General features: G+C 42.7%; 1 long non-coding RNA gene across 5 annotated transcripts in view; it reads left to right on the top strand.

The window, feature by feature from the left end:
• Positions 1-22,047, top strand: part of LOC125781294 (uncharacterized) — a 488,206-nt gene that overhangs the window by 245,442 nt on the left and 220,717 nt on the right. The gene's annotated exons all lie outside the window — the stretch shown is intronic.

The following is a 22,047-nucleotide window of genomic DNA, read 5'->3' as shown; positions in this document are numbered from 1 at the left end:
GCTGTCAAGAGTATATTGGAAATAGGGCTGGACAAAAAAACTTTAAATCTCTTTCTTTTTGAAAACTGATTAATACTTTTATTCATTTTTTTATTGATGTGTCAGGATTACGGTGGCCCACCAAATGAACATATCAGAATTTTTTTTTACAAAAAATAAAACAAATTCACATACGAAAAGTAATTACATTCAAGATAACCAAATTACCAAAGAAAAAAAAACTTTTTTACATAGGCAAAAAAACATTACATTTAAATTGATTTAATTTTTTTGTAATTTTGTTTTCTGACATGTTCATTTGTTTTGCACTTAAGGGCCACCGTACAAAATAGTAACAAACCGCACCATTTAGAGCGATCAAATGTGTGTTGTTGTTTCTTTCAAAACAGTGCAAGCACAATAAAACGATATAAAAATGGATAACAATTTACTCTACTTTAATATTTAATTTTATAAATTCCAAGCATCTCCCACCATCTTTACAAACAGTTTTTATATGGAACAAGTTCCTTCTTTTTCAGTTAAGAGAAAGTGTAAAATATGTAAATTAATATCACATAAAATAATTAATAAATAAAATTATAAAATAGGCTTGTGTTTCTGTCAAAAACCTGTAAAGAACTATCTTCTTATCAGCAGCTTCTAGATGCACAAAAATATGTACAATCCTAATTGCCCTATTTTTCAAATCTTGTTAAAACAGTCATTCAATTAATCAGATTAATTCAGTGAACTTCCCTAAGCACTAATTGGAAATCAAGTTTCAGACATCAGTTTTTATTATTTACACAAGCAAATAAGTTTTGTGAGGACTGACGACTCCTTCTGTTGATAATTGATATTATGAGGTGTGGTTTATGAGATTGTAAACTTGGGAAAACAATCTCCAGGTTCCAGAACGGGGTGTTCTGTAACTCTGGCCTGTATTTAATAGTCCAAATTAGGTGTCCCAGTTGAGGATTATGTGGCTTTATGAGTGTACGTAGCTCTGGATCAAGTGTACTCTGAAGTGTGCATCTCATGAATGGTGTTGAAATGGGTTAGCTTGATTTTTTTTTTTTTTATGGAAGTTTTTGAGGAGATTAAAGGTGATGGAACAGGTTATTTGAGGCTGTAGGAAAGCAGTGAAGTGTATTCCTTGTAGGAAAAGAGTTGCAGGTTAGTTAAGATGTTGGGAAAAGAAAAGTCTTTAAGACTTTAAGAAAAGTGTTAGCTACAATAGTTCACCTGTTTGGGATGTTTGGTTTGGGCAAGATGGGTAAAAGCTTCAGCATAATTCCTACAAAATGAAATTCACAACCCCAATGGAGTACAGGTGTTGTCCGGTGTTGTCCTTGGCGAACACAGAGCATCAACAATATAGATAGATAGATAGATAGATAGAGAGAGAGAGAGAGAGAGATAGAGAGATAGAGAGATAGAGAGATAGAGAGATAGAGAGATACTTTACTAACTTACTTTACTTTACTTTAGTTACTTAACTAACTTACTTTACTTTAGTTACTTAACTAACTTACTTTACTTTACTTTAGTTACTTAACTAACTTACTTTACTTTACTTTAGTTACTTTACTAACTTACTTTACTTTACTTTAGTTACTTTACTAACTTACTTTACTTTACTTTAGTTACTTTACTAACTTACTTTACTTTAGTTACTTAACTAACTTACTTTACTTTACTTTAGTTACTTTACTAACTTACTTTACTTTACTTTAGTTACTTTACTAACTTACTTTACTTTAGTTACTTAACTAACTTACTTTACTTTACTTTAGTTACTTTACTAACTTACTTTACTTTACTTTAGTTACTTTACTAACTTACTTTACTTTACTTTAGTTACTTTACTAACTTACTTTACTTTAGTTACTTTACTAACTTACTTTACTTTACTTTAGTTACTTTACTAACTTACTTTACTAACTTACTTTACTTTAGTTACTTAACTAACTTACTTTACTTTACTTTAGTTACTTTACTAACTTACTTTACTTTACTTTAGTTACTTTACTAACTTACTTTACTTTAGTTACTTAACTAACTTACTTTACTTTACTTTAGTTACTTTACTAACTTACTTTACTTTACTTTAGTTACTTTACTAACTTACTTTACTTTAGTTACTTAACTAACTTACTTTACTTTACTTTAGTTACTTTACTAACTTACTTTACTTTACTTTAGTTACTTTACTAACTTACTTTACTTTACTTTAGTTACTTTACTAACTTACTTTACTTTAGTTACTTTACTAACTTACTTTACTTTACTTTAGTTACTTTACTAACTTACTTTACTTTAGTTACTTTACTAACTTACTTTACTTTACTTTAGTTACTTTACTAACTTACTTTACTAACTTACTTCACTTTAGTTACTTTACTAACTTACTTTACTAACTTACTTTACTTACTTCACTGTCTCCTAAACCACCTCAACCGTGTTGTTCAGTCGGTACCTCAGTTTTACTCTACAATCAAACAGCAGGTAAAAGTGGCCCAAATTCTGTTTTGTGACCAAATTCAAACTTTATTTCTGGCTGTTCACACAATCTTTTATAGCATTTGGGCTCACTTTAAAAAGGACACATTATTTAGCCATGAATTCTTTCCTTAAACTTTATTTCAAGGTTTTTATTTTTCTATGATGCTGTTGCCTCATCCTGTAACTGCATTAAGTCATTTCTTTAAACACAGCTTGCGACACAGACCTTTTAATTTTATTGGAACTGGGACATCAACCCAAATTACAGCTTACTCACTGCTTACAACCCTTACTCACTGCTGTTGTCCATTTTCTTGTATACTCTTGTCCACTTTCCACTTCCTTACAACCATATACTCCTTCTCCTTGATGTAAAGGTCGCACATCTTTGTCACATATAACAAAAAAGACTGGATTTGGGCCCTGTCTACTTTTACACTATATCTTCGAAAATTAGTTTTTTTTTCTCATGTTCTATTTAAAAAAAAAAAAAAAACTGTATTGACATTTAGTTTAATAGCATCTTCCAGTGCTTATCCAGAAACAGTCCTCACCTAAACCCTAAACTCTTTTGGGCAGTTTCCTGGACTGGGATTAAGTCTAGTCTTAGACTATACAGCATTTTGAATGGAGATTCTCCATTCAATATAGAATGCCACTAGACCTAATCCCTGTCTTTTGGGAACTGCCCCAGGAACCTTCAACCACAGGAAGATGAGGTTTGCCTTGTTCCAGGTAAGCAGTTATTTAAACTAAATTTTACTACCTGTAAAGATTATAATACATGCACTTATGCAATGAGTTCATAGGCCTTTATTATGCATTAAATTTGTGTAAAAAAACAAAAACAAAAAAAAACAAAGGTTTTAGTTTTAAATTGGACTCAATGTGCACATGCTGTACATGCACTAAACCATATGTATTATTCTCTATACTGTATATATTTCATTTTATTACACATTACAGAAAAGCGATAGAAGGGAAAAGTCCTGATTTTTCCCCGCTCTGATCAGGAGACACGGTCCCAGTCCTGCACTGAACACAAAATAAGACCCAAATAACAGTGTAAAAATGGAAACATTCATTTTAAATATTGTTTCATTTTATGGTGATAATATCCTAATAATGTTACGGAGGTTCTCATTGTTCTATCTCCGCCCGGCTGTAATATTCATCCGCTCCCCCGCTGCATTTCTTTATTGGATTTCTCGGTGCCTGGGAGTCAGGTAAACTTGTGTTTTAAAGGCCGTGTGCTGTTCCTAGGCTTTCTGTTCACACAGTGCAGTCACCCCAGAGAGAGCGCATATGAAGGTAGTGCGGGAACCAACACGAGGGCCGATGCATATTTCTCTTTAATCATGGAGACGCTCCTTCTTTCATTCTCTCGCTCGCTCTTTCTCTTCACAGCAGAAACATGATCACTCGCGGGAGATCAAAGCCCACCCCTCTAACAGGATTACAGGATGGAGGGAAAGAAGGAGGAGAGTGCCTGTTTTAGAGGAAAGCGGAAGAGATGGAGCCGAGGAGCAAAGAGACAAGTGGGAGGTCAGAGCTGGAGTGATGGAGGAAATAATATAAGGAGACAAACAGGTAAAAAGAATGAAGCGAAAGAAAAAGAGAGAAAAAGGGGGAGAAAGTGGACTAAGGGAAGGAAAGAGGCTCTTCATACACACACAGAGTGCACACACTTCTCAACACAGGGTATCTGCAGGTTTATAGTCTTTTTAGTAGTGCTGTCAACATTAACACATTCTTTTTTTTTTTTTTTTTTTTTTTTAGTTATTGCAAATGAATCATTTTACCAAGTTTGTCCGATCTTCCTTTTGTTTGGTGCCTAAACTCTCTGTGAAACATTTAATAAGATTAAGAATAAGATTTTAATTTAAAAGCATCAAACCTACTGAGATATTTAGGAAAACTACTGAGGAAAAAAACAACGCTGCAGGCAGTTTTGCAGGTTATATTTTTGTCATTCTGCCATTTTTTATTTACATTTAAATATATCTAATTATTAACTAAATAAAAATATAAGACTATTGTCATTTTTTTTAGCACCACTTTTTTATTTATTTATTTATTTATTTTTACTTAAGACAAAATTAAGACCACTTTCACAATAACTAAAATACAATACAGCATTACTATAGCAAATACACACTGACATACCCTAAATCTAGCTGCATGGTTACCGGCTCACCTATATATTAATAAAATAGGGACCTAATACTAAACATGTGATTCCTGTATTTTTTTTTTAAACCATTATTTCAAACAATCCTGTACAAACAAAATTTTAACTACTCATAATCTGCAAAAAATTGAGTTATCTAAAACATTTGAAGTCAAATTAAGGCCTTCTATATGAATCAGACACCCTGATCCTGCATCATGTGTAACATGTATAAAACTTGCATCAATCCTCCTCATATACAAAAAGCTTTTTATTCCTTTTAGGGACGTCTAAAAAAAAAAGAAGGAAAGAGAGAAGCAGGAATGATGATGATGATGATGATGATGATGATGATGATGATTATGATGAATTCTTCATGAATGCTGATGAATGATGACTAATGCAAGACTTCATCAGTGAGAATGGCTAATAATAAACTCCTTCAGAGGAACCAGCCTCCTTCTGCAGTATGGGTGAGTCTGCTGCTGCATAACATTCAGACTCAAGAGATTATAAATGTTAGACTATTCTCAGTCCAACAGAGACATTGAGTTGTTTAAAAACTCCAGCAGCACTGCTGTGTCTGATCAACTCATACTAAAAAAACACACATTAATAAAACATGACCACCATGTCAATATTACTTACTGCAGTGTTGAGAATAAATACAGGAGTTGCACAATGAAACTGAAACACCTGGTTTTAGACCACAATAATTTATTGTCCTGACGGACAGTTCTGGTGGAAACAGGAGAGTTGAGGTGCACATTGAATTCTGCCATGATTTGATCAGCCGTGGTTTTAATTTATTTTTGGATACAACCGGGTAAGCACCCAAACATCCCTTTCAGACAGCTTCCTCTTACAGCGTCCACAGTTAATCCTGTTGGATGTGGTTGGTCCTTCTTGGTGGTGACATGCTGATATTACCCTGGATACCATGGCTCTTGATACATCACAAAGACTTGCTGTCTTGGTCACAGATGCTCCAGCAAGACGTGCACCAACAATTTGTCCTCATTTGAACTCTGGTATGTCACCCATAATGTTGTGTGCATTGCAATATTTAGAGCAGAACTGTGCTCTTACCCTGCTAATTGAACCTTCACACTCTGCTCTTACTGGTGCAATGTGCAATTAATGAAGATTGAACACCAGGCTGCTCCAATTTAGCCATGAAACCTCCCACACTAAAATGACAGGTGTTTCAGTTTCATTGTCCAACCCCTGTAAACCACCCAAATAATGCAGTGCTGATGTGTGGTGGTTTATCATTTGGGGTACTGTGTGTGTAGTCTCTGTAGCCAATCAATCATAAACCAAAAATCAACAAAAATATTATTTTATTTAAAATGTATTACTTCTCAATTAAAACAAGACTATGAAAAAATGTGTCACTTGGTCAAAGGTGCTCAAACTTGAATATTTTACTGTAATTATATATTTCTCTATGTTTGTAGCCCTCAATGTCACTTCATTTACCTCCCTGTGCTCTTTCCCGTGAGCTTGGTGGTCCAGATGGCATAGACTCACTGTGCTCCACTGGGTCTTCTGTAGACTGCCCAGAGGGACAGCAACCATCTGCCCAGTACGCCTCCGCTCAGAGACACACACACACTTACACACTCAACCTCTGACCTGAAACACACAACAATCAGTAGAAACCATTGGTCTAGAACATCTCACTGCGTTCACAGTAGTCAGGGTCAACTTCAGACCAAGCTATAGATCAGACTAATGTATTTTTTCTGTATGATTCACTTTACACTGCTGCACCTCAGCTTCAGAGCATGGATACATCACTTGACATTATCTTAAAGGAAATTCTGATACAGAGAAGAATTCATATTTTCTTGGTATGATATGCAATGCATCCAGGTTTGATTGCAGATAAGCATTAAAAGAACTTCACACTAGACTGGCATAGACTCTAGACACTAGACTGGCATATGCCACTACAGCCACCATGCTTTAAAGGCCCTGTTGCAAAAACATGCGTGTAACATACAGATCTTGACTGATCTGCATTGATGCTAATCCGTTCAATCAAACCACACATTTAACCCCATTACTATTGTAGTGTGAACACCAAAGTGTCCCAATGCGTTCCCAACAGCAAAGCCCCCCAGCACTAGCGTTAGCATTAGCGTGTCACTGCTCTTGCTGGAACATATGTAAAAAACGCAAGACTACACTGTAGCACCATAGCACAAGATAACTGATTCCCTCTTCCTATTAATATGAGAATATGAGAGATGAGAAATTCTATTACAAGTCAGTTAAAACATAATTTTAACCAATATTTTAGCAAACTAGCTTGATTTAGGGCATGTTAGTATGTCTTCGCTGTCATAACGATGGGAAAAGTACATCTCGAGCAACTCTAAATGCACAAAAGGCATATATTAATTCTCTTTACTAATCATGGGTGTGTTTTATGCATAAAGTGCAATAAACCAATCAGCATTTATTTGCTATTCCCTTTAAGAACCAGGTGCTTTGGATTTTGGCAGATTGCTATTTCAGGGGCGCAGCTACCTGAACGTGTCCAATGTTTCTCAGCAGAGAAAACTTTTCTGTTCATTCACTTTCGTTCATTCTGTTTATTGTTAATGTAAAAGTTTGCATAGATGCTGACAATCACGCCCTATGGGTTTGTGCACTGCTGCGTGTCCATGCGTACATAACAAGTGGGAGTGGTATGTGTGTTGTGGATGCGCCTGTGTTGACAGTTCACTGCCAAGATGGTAATGATTGCCTGACTGCTGACTTCTGTCTAAGTTGTATTCAGTCAGTGGCTCACCTGTGTTTTCCGTTAACAAGATAGCAATACTCCGGAAATGTTGTGAACACAGCTCGTTTCGAGACCACCGTGCCCATCGGCTTAGATATATTCACTACAACCATTGCATAACGGTGTGTTTGATACAGTACATCTCTCCATAACAAAGAGTTTCAGAATGCATGAGCATCAGACAGGTGTTTCTTGCTTGAGACAAGCTTGTATCTTCATCCTGGTTAGCATTGGTTTCTGTCCTGCTATTCTACCATGGATCATACTTTTTCCTGGAGGTTGAGTAATTAACACTGACCATCGCTGAGACAAATGAGGCCTTTTGAGATGTTCATTGATTCTTTATCACCTCCTGAATGACTTCAATCTTTGCTCTTGAAGAGGTTTTTGGAGTGCATCTACCCTGGAAGATTGAAGACTCTTCAGAACTTTCTTTTGTTAGGGTCTTTACCCAGGTCTGATTGTACATTTTTTTGGAGGAGGGACTCATTATTGCTGGTTTGCTTCCATACAATTCGCAATTCTGTGTGTCAGTTTTCTGCCTGGAAGTTCCCAAAAGGTAAAAAATTGTCAAACAGTTTTAATGCAATCCATCCACAGTACATAAATCTGAAGAAATCCCTGTTTGTAAGGGGCAAAGCCAACAGTCAGTATTGGATGCTGGGGATCTTTGGGGCCTCAGGTGGCACAGCATTAAAACAGCCATGATTCTGTTCTGGAAATCACTGCTTGGACTTGGGGAAAACATCCAGAAATGCCTGTCTGTGGACCAGTGTTGGGCACATTACTTTGAAAAAGTAATTAGTTACTAGTTACTTCTCCAAAAAAGTAACTAAGTTACTAACTGAGTTACTCCACTATAAAAGTAACTAGTTACCAGTAAAAGTGACTATTGCATTACTTTTGTTTTACTCTTTTCTATTTGAATTTTAGCTCATTAAAAGTCACTGAAGCACATGGGAAAACTTATTGTGTGGCCAGAAACTCTTTCGGGCAATTTCACGCAGTGTCCCAACTTTTTGGAATTAGTTGGTAATTCAATTACTTACTCTCAACAGTTGGATATGGATAGTGGATTCTGTTTTACTAGAGTGTCTGGTCTTCTGTTGGCCTCTTTAAACTTACTAATGGCATGTTTATGATCTTTCCAAATGTATCCATCCATCCATCCTGTTTCTGGCCAAGATCGTCCTCTTTACCTTCAACTTTTACAGCCAGAATCAGCTTTTTCTTCAATGAATTGGTTCAATATGTCAAACATAAGAGCTTCAGGTTTGGTCAAACGGGCTTCTTGCTAGAGGTGAGGCTTTATTTGATCAAGGATCCATTTGTTTCATACTTTCTTTGCCAATACTGCAGTTTAACTGTATCATTCTGCTCTTTTTTCCAACCCCACGTTTTTATTGTCCAGATTTCCCACCAATAAAAACCTGCAGACCATTCCTTCACATTAGACTGAACTTGGCACGTCATGCCACAGAGAAGTAAGATTCCTAAAGACTTTAGAATAAAAGGTTTTGGATGCCCATCAATCTGGAAAAGGTTATAAAGCCATGTCTAATGCATACTGTACAAGTTTAGGCCATTTTTCCTGCTTTTCTCATCAGGAAAGAGATGTAGAGCATCTTTTCCACCTTGAGCCTCCAGGGTCCTCTGCTCTGGGGAAGCGCTGAATAGCAACATAACGCACATCTCTGGAGAATTAGGTCTGCCTGAGTGGTAACCTACATTCCTCCAGCCCACCTCCACCTCCACCTCCACTTCCTCCTCCTCCTCCTTCTCTATCATCTCGCAAATAAGGTACATAATAATGACTAATACTGCAGGCCTCCAGGAAGCGCCATTACTCGGTTATAGTGTAAACGTTCTGTGCATTCTCTATATTCACACATGTTCCTCTGTGCCCCCCCACACACACACACACTCAAACACATAAGCTTACAATGATAGCAGGCCATAATAATGGACAGACCTCACACTGTTCTACGTACTGTGGACTATACACCATGCACTATACACATTGTATATACTGTTCACTGACGCATAACCAAGGTTCCTTCTAAAACCATCATCCATATACAGACATATATATTTATAGTGCACATAAAGTAAATAAAAAATGTAGTCTAATTCATTTTTTATTAACCAAACAGCTATTTTTATAGGGTAGGTCAAGTGGCCTAGGTCTAGCATGTTTACGTAATTTAGCCCATGCAAGCTCACATGATTCTTTCATAAACAAATAAGTTGGGATGCTATGAAAAAGTAAATATACTGATAAAATAACAGAATGCAATGATTTGCAGCAGGGGTGTCCAAACTTTTTTTGTTGGGGGCCAGAAGGAGAAATATATTTGAAGTCACGGGCCACAGACTCTGTAATAAAACAAATAATGAAATATACCACTTTAAATAATACATTTTCCTGATTACTATCATTTACACACCCTTTTACTTGACCTACTATCTTTATCTATCTTTGACAGTGTTGTGTAAACTACAGTGTTTCAAATTGATGTTTCATTTTATGGGGTCTCTTAATATTAAATTCCTTAATTACAGCAACTTTTAGATTCTTTTGCCCTTTTTCTGCGCTACAACTGAACACTCTCGCCCCTTTTAGACTCTTTGGCCTGTTTTTCTGTGCTACAACTGTGCACCCTCTCCGCTTTTAGACTCTTTGCCCCGTTTTTCTGCGCTAAAACTGCGCACCCTCTCCGCTTTTAGACTCTTTGGCCCATTTTTCTGCGCCACAATTGCACACCCTCTCCGCTTTTAGTCTCAAGCTTTGAATCTCACATTATAAAAACCTACTTAACAGCGGCCCAACTTTCACTCTATTTCTAAAATACCTTGCGGGCCGCTCGAAAAAAGGAAACGGGCCGCAAATATGCCATAGAGCATGAACATAAAACATATCTGATGTTTAAAATGAGACGTTTTACTATTTTTTAGGGAAAAAAAGAATAATTTGTTTAGATCTTGGTAACAGTGAGAGGGGACAGACAACAAAAGGCCAGAAAATAAATAAATAAAGCTGCAATACGAGAAAATCACTGTATGGGCTCAGGAACACTTACAGAAACAACACAGTGATCACAGTGAGTGTCATGCAGACCACAAATAAAAGTTCAATCTGCATTTTTAGATTCACAAATTCCAAGGAAATTTAGAGTACTAATTCACCTGTCCTTTATATATCTGGAATGTGGGAGGAAATCCACACAGACACAATGAGAACATGGAAACTCCACACAGATAGGGACTTGAACCGAAGACCTCACCCCACATGAGAATGATAAAGTAATATTAATTTCATCATAGTAGTAGCACAGTGTGTTGCATTATATTGTTTCTCACAAGAAATCTTTTTTAACTTAACCTAAAGCTTAGAGCCCTTTAACCCTAAAACTAACCCTAAATGTTAAGATTGTAGTTCAGGTTAGAGTTAGAGTGTAGGGTTACATTCAATAGAATAGAATAGAATCATTTACTTTCACCTTAGAGTACCTTACAGTTTCATTTAAAGAAAATCTCAGTTGTAAAATGGACTTTTGCTGTAGTAAAACATGATTAAAAAATTACTTACCTTGCACACCTCCGCTCTCCTACAGCTTCCTGAGATCCAGTAATTTTGTGCTTTTTGCCTAGCACTCTGTACAGCAGCCATAACGCTGCATATTTTGCCCCAATAAATCACTTTTTACACTGTTATCCAGGCTCAAAGTGGCTCCGCACCTCATTGGTAGAATACGAAAAAAAAGCCCTGACATTTAAAACAATGCAATAATAACTTAAAAAATGCACAAGAAGCTTATTATAAACCTCCGTTTACATCCCACAACTCTAGCTTAAGCTCCGTGCGCCGCCATCACTGTACTGATAATGTCATAAACATATATATACATACACTCTGCATGGCTTGCCATCTGGCGTAGTGGAGCTACTTTGAGCCTGGATAACAGTCTCAAAAGTGATTTATTGGGGCAAAATATTCCCTGATACGGCTGTTGTACAGAGTGCTGGGCAAAAACACTAAATTACTGTATCTCAGAAAACTGTAGGAGAGTGGAGGTGTGCTATTCAACAAAGGTAAGTACCTTTTATCATGTTTTACTACACCAAAAATCAATTTTACACTCCAGTTCTACTTTAATAGACCTGCAGTTGAATGTTAGTTAAGTATCTATAATGGACCACCCTAATGAAGTGATAGCAAATTTTAACAGTAATGAATCAAATGCTTTTCTCCCAACACTAATCTCCTGTAATTTCATCTACTACCATTTCTTCTATTGCTCTTCGTTGTTTTTCATTTCTATTCTATACATACAAGAGATGGATTGCATCTCTTAGATGAAACGCAGAAGCAACTAGATTGCAGTTCCTACAGAAACTGCGAGTGTGATTGCAGTGCTGGCTGGTATCTGCTGTGGTGTTGCTAAGGTGTTGCTAAGTGGTTGCTAAGGTGTGGCTATGGTATCCGGGGTGGTTGCTAAGGTGTTGCTAAGTGGTTGCTAGGTGGTTGCTAAGGTGTTGCTAGGCGGTTGCTAAGGTGTTGCTATGGTATCTGGGGTGGTTGCTAAGGTGTTGCTAGGTGGTTGCTAAGGTGTTGCTAGGCGGTTGCTAAGGTGTTGCTATAGTATCCGGGGTGGTTGCTAAGGTGTTGCTAGGTGGTTGCTAGGTGGTTGCTAAGGTGTTGCTAGGCGGTTGCTAAGGTGTTGCTATGGTATCCGGGGTGGTTGCTAAGGTGTTGCTAGGTGGTTGCTAGGTGGTTGCTAAGGTGTTGCTAGGCGGTTGCTAAGGTGTTGCTATAGTATCCGGGGTGGTTGCTAAGGTGTTGCTAGGTGGTTGCTAGGTGGTTGCTAAGGTGTTGCTAGGCGGTTGCTAAGGTGTTGCTATGGTATCCGGGGTGGTTGCTAAGGTGTTGCTAGGTGGTTGCTAGGTGGTTGCTAAGGTGTTGCTAGGCGGTTGCTAAGGTGTTGCTATGGTATCCGGGGTGGTTGCTAAGGTGTTGCTAGGTGGTTGCTAGGTGGTTGCTAGGGTGTTGCTAGGCGGTTGCTAAGGTGTTGCTATGGTATCCGGGGTGGTTGCTAAGGTGTTGCTAGGTGGTTGCTAGGTGGTTGCTAAGGTGTTGCTAGGCGGTTGCTAAGGTGTTGCTATGGTATCCGGGGTGGTTGCTAAGGTGTTGCTAGGTGGTTGCTAAGGTGTTGCTAGGCGGTTGCTAAGGTGTTGCTATGGTATCCGGGGTGGTTGCTAAGGTGTTGCTAGGTGGTTGCTAAGGTGTTGCTAGGTGGTTGCTAAGGTGTTGCTATGGTATCTGTGGTGGTTGCTATGGTGTTTCTAGGTGGTTGCTAGGTGATGTATATGCATAAATTAGATTAAATGGTGTTTGCACGTTGCTACGCAACGTGCAAATACATAAATCAGCTATGCACGCTAGGTTGCTCTGGCCGTTCGGGGGTGTCCAAACTTTTGACCCGTGGCTCCATTACACACAGTACTGGGGGGCCGGGGTGTCCAAACTTTTGACCCGTGGCTCCATTACACACAGTACTGGGGGGCCGGGGTGTCCAAACTTTTGACCTAATGCTGTTTTATCCCATAGCTGCTCCATTACACACAGTACTGGAGTTCTAGCTACCTGTCCTTCGATCTAGCTGCCGTCCTCCGATTGGCCCCATTCATTCCAATGGGGCCACTTCGTACGACATTCGTACGAAATCCGTACGTCGTAACTTTTCGTAACGCATATTTTCGGAAAGAGCTCAATAAGTTCTACAGGTCCTCAATTGGTTTCATCTTCGTATTTCAAAAATTGCGACGTCCACGGGCGTGCAAAGTTCTGCCCATTCATTGTCAATGGGCAAAAAAACGCGTACTTACGAAGTTTTTACGAAAAACGTAAGTCCGATCGGAAAGCTGTATACAAGCCCACCATTCCCGATATGGACGCACGTTTTCTCTTTTGAACGAAGTCGATATTTCGAAAACTGCGGCACTAGTTAACCGGACAAAAAACAGGTGGAATAATAATAATAACTAGATTGCAGTTCCTACAGAAACTGCGAGTGTGATTGCAGTGCTGGCTGGTATCTGCTATGGTGTTGCTAAGGTGTTGCTAAGTGGTTGCTAGGTGGTTGCTGAGGTGTTGCTAGGTGGTTGCTAAGCTGTTGCAATGGTATCCGGGGTGGTTGCTAAGGTGTTGCTAGGTGGTTGCTAGGTGGTTGCTAAGTTGTTGCTAGGCGGTTGCTAAGGTGTTGCTATGGTATCCGGGGTGGTTTCTAAGGTGTTGCTAGGTGGTTGCTAGGTGGTTGCTAGGGTGTTGCTAGGCGGTTGCTAAGGTGTTGCTATGGTATCCGGGGTGGTTGCTAAGGTGTTGCTAGGTGGTTGCTAGGTGGTTGCTAAGGTGTTGCTAGGCGGTTGCTAAGGTGTTGCTATGGTATCCGGGGTGGTTGCTAAGTTGTTGCTAGGTGGTTGCTAAGGTGTTGCTATGGTATCCGGGGTGGTTGCTAAGGTGTTGCTAGGTGGTTGCTAGGTGGTTGCTAGGGTGTTGCTAGGTGGTTGCTAAGGTGTTGCTATGGTATCCGGGGTGGTTGCTAAGGTGTTGCTAGGTGGTTGCTAGGTGGTTGCTAGGCGGTTGCTAAGGTGTTGCTATGGTGTCCGGGGTGGTTGCTAAGGTGTTGCTAAGTGGTTGCTAGGTGGTTGCTAAGGTGTTGCTAGGCGGTTGCTAAGGTGTTGCTATGGTATCCAGGGTGGTTGCTAAGGTGTTGCTAGGTGGTTGCTAGGGTGTTGCTAGGCAGTTGCTAAGGTGTTGCTATGGTATCCGGGGTGGTTGCTAAGGTGTTGCTAGGTGGTTGCTAGGTGGTTGCTAGGGTGTTGCTAGGCGGTTGCTAAGGTGTTGCTATGGTATCCAGGGTGGTTGCTAAGGTGTTGCTAGGTGGTTGCTAGGTTGTTGCTAGGGTGTTGCTAGGCGGTTGCTAAGGTGTTGCTATGGTATCCGGGGTGGTTGCTAAGGTGTTGCTAGGTGGTTGCTAGGTGGTTGCTAAGGTGTTGCTAGGCGGTTGCTAAGGTGTTGCTATGGTATCCGGGGTGGTTGCTAAGGTGTTGCTAGGTGGTTGCTAGGTGGTTGCTAGGGTGTTGCTAGGCGGTTGCTAAGGTGTTGCTATGGTATCCGGGGTGGTTGCTAAGGTGTTGCTAGGGTGTTGCTAGGGTGTTGCTAGGCGGTTGCTAAGGTGTTGCTATGGTATCCGGGGTGGTTGCTAAGGTGTTGCTAGGTGGTTGCTAGGCGGTTGCTAAGGTGTTGCTATGGTATCCGGGGTGGTTGCTAAGGTGTTGCTAAGTGGTTGCTATGCGGTTGCTAAGGTGTTGCTAGGCGGTTGCTAAGGTGTTGCTATGGTATCCGGGGAGGTTGCTAAGGTGTTGCTAGGTGGTTGCTAGGTGGTTGCTAAGGTGTTGCTAGGCGGTTGCTAAGGTGTTGCTATGGTATCTGTGGTGGTTGCTATGCTGTTTCTAGGTGGTTGCTAGGTGATTTATATGCATAAATTAGATTAAATGGTGTTTGCACGTTGCTACGCAACGTGCAAATACATCAATCAGCTATGCACGCTAGGTTGCTCTGGCCGTTCGGGGGTGTCCAAACTTTTGACCCGTGGCTCCATTACACACAGTACTGGGGGGCCGGGGTGTCCAAACTTTTGACCCATGGCTCCATTACACACAGTACTGGGGGGGGGGCCAGGGTGTCCAAACTTTTGACCTAACGCTGATTAATCCCATAGCTGCTCCATTACACACAGTACTGGAGTTCTAGCTACCTGTCCTTCGATCTAGCTGCCGTCCTCCGATTGGCCCCATTCATTCCAATGGGGCCACTTCGTACGACATTCGTACGAAATCCGTACGTCGTAACTTTTCGTAACGCATATTTTCGGAAAGAGCTCAATAAGTTCTACAGGTCCTCAATTGGTTTCATCTTCGTATTTCAAAAATTGCGACGTCCACGGGCGTGCAAAGTTCTGCCCATTCATTTTCAATGGGCAAAAAAACGCGTACTTACGAAGTTTTTACGAAAAACGTAAGTCCGATCGGAAAGCTGTATACAAGCCCACCATTCCCGATATGGACGCACGTTTTCTCTTTTGAACGAAGTCGATATTTCGAAAACTGCGGCACTAGTTAACCGGACAAAAAACAGGTGGAATAATAATAATAACTAGATTGCAGTTCCTACAGAAACTGCGAGTGTGATTGCAGTGCTGGCTGGTATCTGCTATGGTGTTGCTAAGGTGTTGCTAAGTGGTTGCTAGGTGGTTGCTGAGGTGTTGCTAGGTGGTTGCTAAGCTGTTGCAATGGTATCCGGGGTGGTTGCTAAGGTGTTGCTAGGTGGTTGCTAGGTGGTTGCTAAGTTGTTGCTAGGCGGTTGCTAAGGTGTTGCTATGGTATCCGGGGTGGTTTCTAAGGTGTTGCTAGGTGGTTGCTAGGTGGTTGCTAGGGTGTTGCTAGGCGGTTGCTAAGGTGTTGCTATGGTATCCGGGGTGGTTGCTAAGGTGTTGCTAGGTGGTTGCTAGGTGGTTGCTAAGGTGTTGCTAGGCGGTTGCTAAGGTGTTGCTATGGTATCCGGGGTGGTTGCTAAGTTGTTGCTAGGTGGTTGCTAAGGTGTTGCTATGGTATCCGGGGTGGTTGCTAAGGTGTTGCTAGGTGGTTGCTAGGTGGTTGCTAGGGTGTTGCTAGGTGGTTGCTAAGGTGTTGCTATGGTATCCGGGGTGGTTGCTAAGGTGTTGCTAGGTGGTTGCTAGGTGGTTGCTAGGCGGTTGCTAAGGTGTTGCTATGGTGTCCGGGGTGGTTGCTAAGGTGTTGCTAAGTGGTTGCTAGGTGGTTGCTAAGGTGTTGCTAGGCGGTTGCTAAGGTGTTGCTATGGTATCCAGGGTGGTTGCTAAGGTGTTGCTAGGTGGTTGCTAGGGTGTTGCTAGGCAGTTGCTAAGGTGTTGCTATGGTATCCGGGGTGGTTGCTAAGGTGTTGCTAGGTGGTTGCTAGGTGGTTGCTAGGGTGTTGCTAGGCGGTTGCTAAGGTGTTGCTATGGTATCCAGGGTGGTTGCTAAGGTGTTGCTAGGTGGTTGCTAGGTTGTTGCTAGGGTGTTGCTAGGCGGTTGCTAAGGTGTTGCTATGGTATCCGGGGTGGTTGCTAAGGTGTTGCTAGGTGGTTGCTAGGTGGTTGCTAAGGTGTTGCTAGGCGGTTGCTAAGGTGTTGCTATGGTATCCGGGGTGGTTGCTAAGGTGTTGCTAGGTGGTTGCTAGGTGGTTGCTAGGGTGTTGCTAGGCGGTTGCTAAGGTGTTGCTATGGTATCCGGGGTGGTTGCTAAGGTGTTGCTAGGGTGTTGCTAGGGTGTTGCTAGGCGGTTGCTAAGGTGTTGCTATGGTATCCGGGGTGGTTGCTAAGGTGTTGCTAGGTGGTTGCTAGGCGGTTGCTAAGGTGTTGCTATGGTATCCGGGGTGGTTGCTAAGGTGTTGCTAAGTGGTTGCTATGCGGTTGCTAAGGTGTTGCTAGGCGGTTGCTAAGGTGTTGCTATGGTATCCGGGGAGGTTGCTAAGGTGTTGCTAGGTGGTTGCTAGGTGGTTGCTAAGGTGTTGCTAGGCGGTTGCTAAGGTGTTGCTATGGTATCTGTGGTGGTTGCTATGCTGTTTCTAGGTGGTTGCTAGGTGATTTATATGCATAAATTAGATTAAATGGTGTTTGCACGTTGCTACGCAACGTGCAAATACATCAATCAGCTATGCACGCTAGGTTGCTCTGGCCGTTCGGGGGTGTCCAAACTTTTGACCCGTGGCTCCATTACACACAGTACTGGGGGGCCGGGGTGTCCAAACTTTTGACCCATGGCTCCATTACACACAGTACTGGGGGGGGGGCCAGGGTGTCCAAACTTTTGACCTAACGCTGATTAATCCCATAGCTGCTCCATTACACACAGTACTGGAGTTCTAGCTACCTGTCCTTCGATCTAGCTGCCGTCCTCCGATTGGCCCCATTCATTCCAATGGGGCCACTTCGTACGACATTCGTACGAAATCCGTACGTCGTAACTTTTCGTAACGCATATTTTCGGAAAGAGCTCAATAAGTTCTACAGGTCCTCAATTGGTTTCATCTTCGTATTTCAAAAATTGCGACGTCCACGGGCGTGCAAAGTTCTGCCCATTCATTTTCAATGGGCAAAAAAACGCGTACTTACGAAGTTTTTACGAAAAACGTAAGTCCGATCGGAAAGCTGTATACAAGCCCACCATTCCCGATATGGACGCACGTTTTCTCTTTTGAACGAAGTCGATATTTCGAAAACTGCGGCACTAGTTAACCGGACAAAAAACAGGTGGAATAATAATAATAATAACTAGATTGCAGTTCCTACAGAAACTGCGAGTGTGATTGCAGTGCTGGCTGGTATCTGCTATGGTGTTGCTAAGGTGTTGCTAAGTGGTTGCTAAGGTGTGGCTATGGTATCCGGGGTGGTTGCTAAGGTGTTGCTAAGTGGTTGCTAGGTGGTTGCTAAGGTGTTGCTAGGCGGTTGCTAAGGTGTTGCTATGGTATCTGGGGTGGTTGCTAAGGTGTTGCTAGGTGGTTGCTAAGGTGTTGCTAGGCGGTTGCTAAGGTGTTGCTATGGTATCCAGGGTGGTTGCTAAGGTGTTGCTAGGTGGTTGCTAGGTGGTTGCTAAGGTGTTGCTAGGCGGTTGCTAAGGTGTTGCTATGGTATCCGGGGTGGTTGCTAAGGTGTTGCTAGGTGGTTGCTAGGTGGTTGCTAAGGTGTTGCTAGGCGGTTGCTAAGGTGTTGCTATGGTATCCGGGGTGGTTGCTAAGGTGTTGCTAGGTGGTTGCTAGGGTGTTGCTATGGTATCCGGGGTGGTTGCTAAGGTGTTGCTAGGTGGTTGCTAGGTGGTTGCTAGGGTGTTGCTAGGCGGTTGCTAAGGTGTTGCTATGGTATCCGGGGTGGTTGCTAAGGTGTTGCTAGGTGGTTGCTAAGGTGTTGCTAGGCGGTTGCTAAGGTGTTGCTATGGTATCCAGGGTGGTTGCTAAGGTGTTGCTAGGTGGTTGCTAAGGTGTTGCTAGGCGGTTGCTAAGGTGTTGCTATGGTATCCGGGGTGGTTGCTAAGGTGTTGCTAGGTGGTTGCTAGGGTGTTGCTAGGCGGTTGCTAAGGTGTTGCTATGGTATCCGGGGTGGTTGCTAAGGTGTTGCTAGGTGGTTGCTAGGGTGTTGCTAGGCGGTTGCTAAGGTGTTGCTATGGTATCCGGGGTGGTTGCTAAGGTGTTGCTAGGTGGTTGCTAGGTGGTTGCTAGGGTGTTGCTAGGCGGTTGCTAAGGTGTTGCTATGGTATCCGGGGTGGTTGCTAAGGTGTTGCTAGGTGGTTGCTAGGTGGTTGCTAGGGTGTTGCTAGGCGGTTGCTAAGGTGTTGCTATGGTATCCGGGGTGGTTGCTAAGGTGTTGCTAGGTGGTTGCTAGGTGGTTGCTAGGGTGTTGCTAGGCGGTTGCTAAGGTGTTGCTATGGTATCCGGGGTGGTTGCTAAGGTGTTGCTAGGTGGTTGCTAGGTGGTTGCTAGGGTGTTGCTAGGCGGTTGCTAAGGTGTTGCTATGGTATCCGGGGTGTTTGCTAAGGTGTTGCTAGGTGGTTGCTAGGTGGTTGCTAGGGTGTTGCTAGGCGGTTGCTAAGGTGTTGCTATGGTATCCGGGGTGGTTGCTAAGGTGTTGCTAGGTGGTTGCTAGGTGGTTGCTAGGGTGTTGCTAGGGGGTTGCTAAGGTGTTGCTATGGTATCTGGGGTGGTTGCTAAGGTGTTGCTAGATGGTTGCTAGGTGGTTGCTATGGTGTTGCTAGGCGGTTGCTAAGGTGTTGCTATGGTATCCGGGGTGGTTGCTATGGTGTTTCTAGGTGGTTGCTAGGTGATGTATATGCATAAATTTGATTAAATGGTGTTTGCACGTTGCTACGCAACGTGCAAATACATCAATCAGCTATGCACGCTAGGTTGCTCTGGCCGTTCGGGGGTGTCCAAACTTTTGACCTGTGGCTCCATTACACACAGTACTGGGGGGCCGGGGTGTCCAAAATTTTGACCCGTGGCTCCATTACACACAGTACTGGGGGGCCGGGGTGTCCAAACTTTTGACCTAACGCTGATTTATCCCATAGCTGCTCCATTACACACAGTACTGGAGTTCTAGCTACCTGTCCTTCGATCTAGCTGCCGTCCTCCGATTGGCCCCATTCATTCCAATGGGGCCACTTCGTACGACATTCGTACGAAATCCGTACGTCGTAACTTTTCGTAACGCATATTTTCGGAAAGAGCTCAATAAGTTCTACAGGTCCTCAATTGGTTTCATCTTAGTATTTCAAAAATTGCGACATCCACGGGCGTGCAAAGTTCTGCCCATTCATTTTCAATGGGCAAAAAAACGCGTACTTACGAAGTTTTTACGAAAAACGTAAGTCCGATCGGAAAGCTGTATACAAGCCCACCATTCCCGATATGGACGCACGTTTTCTCTTTTGAACGAAGTCGATATTTCGAAAACTGCGGCACTAGTTAACCGGACAAAAAACAGGTGGAATAATAATAATAACTAGATTGCAGTTCCTGCAGAAACTGCGAGTGTGATTGCAGTGCTGGCTGGTATCTGCTAAGGTGTTGCTAAGGTGTTGCTATGGTATCCGGGGTGGTTGCTAAGATGTTGCTAGGTGGTTGCTAAGGTGTTGCTAGGCGGTTGCTAAGGTGTTGCTATGGTATCTGGGGTGGTTGCTAAGGTGTTGCTAGGTGGTTACTAGGTGGTTGCGAAGGTGTTGCTAGGTGGTTGCTAAGGTGTTGCTTGGCGGTTGCTAAGGTGTTGCTATGGTATTTGGGGTGGTTGCTAAGGTGTTGCTAGGTGGTTGCTAAGTGGTTGCTAGGTGGTTGCTAAGGTGTTGCTAGGCGGTTGCTAAGGTGTTGCTATGGTATCCGGGGTGGTTGCTAAGGTGTTGCTAGGTGGTTGCTAGGGTGTTGCTAGGCGGTTGCTAAGGTGTTGCTATGGTATCCGGGGTGGTTGCTAAGGTGTTGCTAGGTGGTTGCTAGGTGGTTGCTAAGGTGTTGCTAGGCGGTTGCTAAGGTGTTGCTATGGTATCCGGGGTGGTTGCTAAGGTGTTGCTAGGTGGTTGCTAGGTGGTTGCTAAGGTGTTGCTAGGCGGTTGCTAAGGTGTTGCTATGGTATCCGGGGTGGTTGCTAAGGTGTTGCTAGGTGGTTGCTAGGTGGTTGCTAAGGTGTTGCTAGGCGGTTGCTAAGGTGTTGCTATGGTATCCGGGGTGGTTGCTATGGTGTTGCTAGGTGGTTGCTAGGTGGTTGCTAGGGTGTTGCTAGGCGGTTGCTAAGGTGTTGCTATGGTATTTGGGGTGGTTGCTAAGGTGTTGCTAGGTGGTTGCTAGGTGGTTGCTAGGTGGTTGCTAAGGTGTTGCTAGGCTGTTGCTAAGGTGTTGCTATGGTATCCGGGGTGGTTGCTAAGGTGTTGCTAGGTGGTTGCAAGGGTGTTGCTAGGCGGTTGCTAAGGTGTTGCTATGGTATCCGGGGTGGTTGCTAAGGTGTTGCTAGGTGGTTGCTAGGTGGTTGCTAAGGTGTTGCTAGGCGGTTGCTAAGGTGTTGCTATGGTATCCGGGTTGTTGCTAAGGTGTTGCTAGGTGGTTGCTAGGTGGTTGCTACGGTGTTGCTAGGCGGTTGCTAAGGTGTTGCTATGGTATCCGGGGTGGTTGCTAAGGTGTTGCTAAGTGGTTGCTATGCGGTTGCTAAAGTGTTGCTAGGCGGTTGCTAAGGTGTTGCTATGGTATCCGGGGAGGTTGCTAATGTGTTGCTAGGTGGTTGCTAGGTGGTAGCTAAGGTGTTGCTAGGCGGTTGCTAAGGTGTTGCTATGGTATCTGTGGTGGTTGCTATGGTGTTTCTAGGTGGTTGCTAGATGATTTATATGCATAAATTAGATTAAATGGTGTTTGCACGTTGCTACGCAACGTGCAAATACATCAATCAGCTATGCACGCTAGGTTGCTCTGGCCGTTCGGGGGTGTCCAAACTTTTGACCCGTGGCTCCATTACACACAGTACTGGGGGGCCGGGGTGTCCAAACTTTTGACCCGTGGCTCCATTACACACAGTACTGGGGGGCCGGGGTGTCCAAACTTTTGACCTAATGCTGTTTTATCCCATAGCTGCTCCATACACTCACAGTACTGGAGTTCTAGCTACCTGTCCTTCGATCTAGCTGCCGTCCTCCGATTGGCCCCATTCATTCCAATGGGGCCACTTCGTACGACATTCGTACGAAATCCGTACGTCGTAACTTTTCGTAACGCATATTTTCGGAAAGAGCTCAATAAGTTCTACAGGTCCTCAATTGGTTTCATCTTCGTATTTCAAAAATTGCGACGTCCACGGGCGTGCAAAGTTCTGCCCATTCATTTTCAATGGGCAAAAAAACGCGTACTTACGAAGTTTTTACGAAAAACGTAAGTCCGATCGGAAAGCTGTATACAAGCCCACCATTCCCGATATGGACGCACGTTTTCTCTTTTGAACGAAGTCGATAT

The sequence above is a fragment of the Astyanax mexicanus genome, chromosome 15 (genome assembly GCF_023375975.1).
Source record: "Astyanax mexicanus isolate ESR-SI-001 chromosome 15, AstMex3_surface, whole genome shotgun sequence".
NCBI classification, from domain to species: Eukaryota; Metazoa; Chordata; class Actinopteri; order Characiformes; family Acestrorhamphidae; genus Astyanax; species Astyanax mexicanus.
The sequence above is the reverse complement of the archived record's forward strand: the minus strand, read 5'-3'. Positions and strand labels throughout refer to the sequence as shown.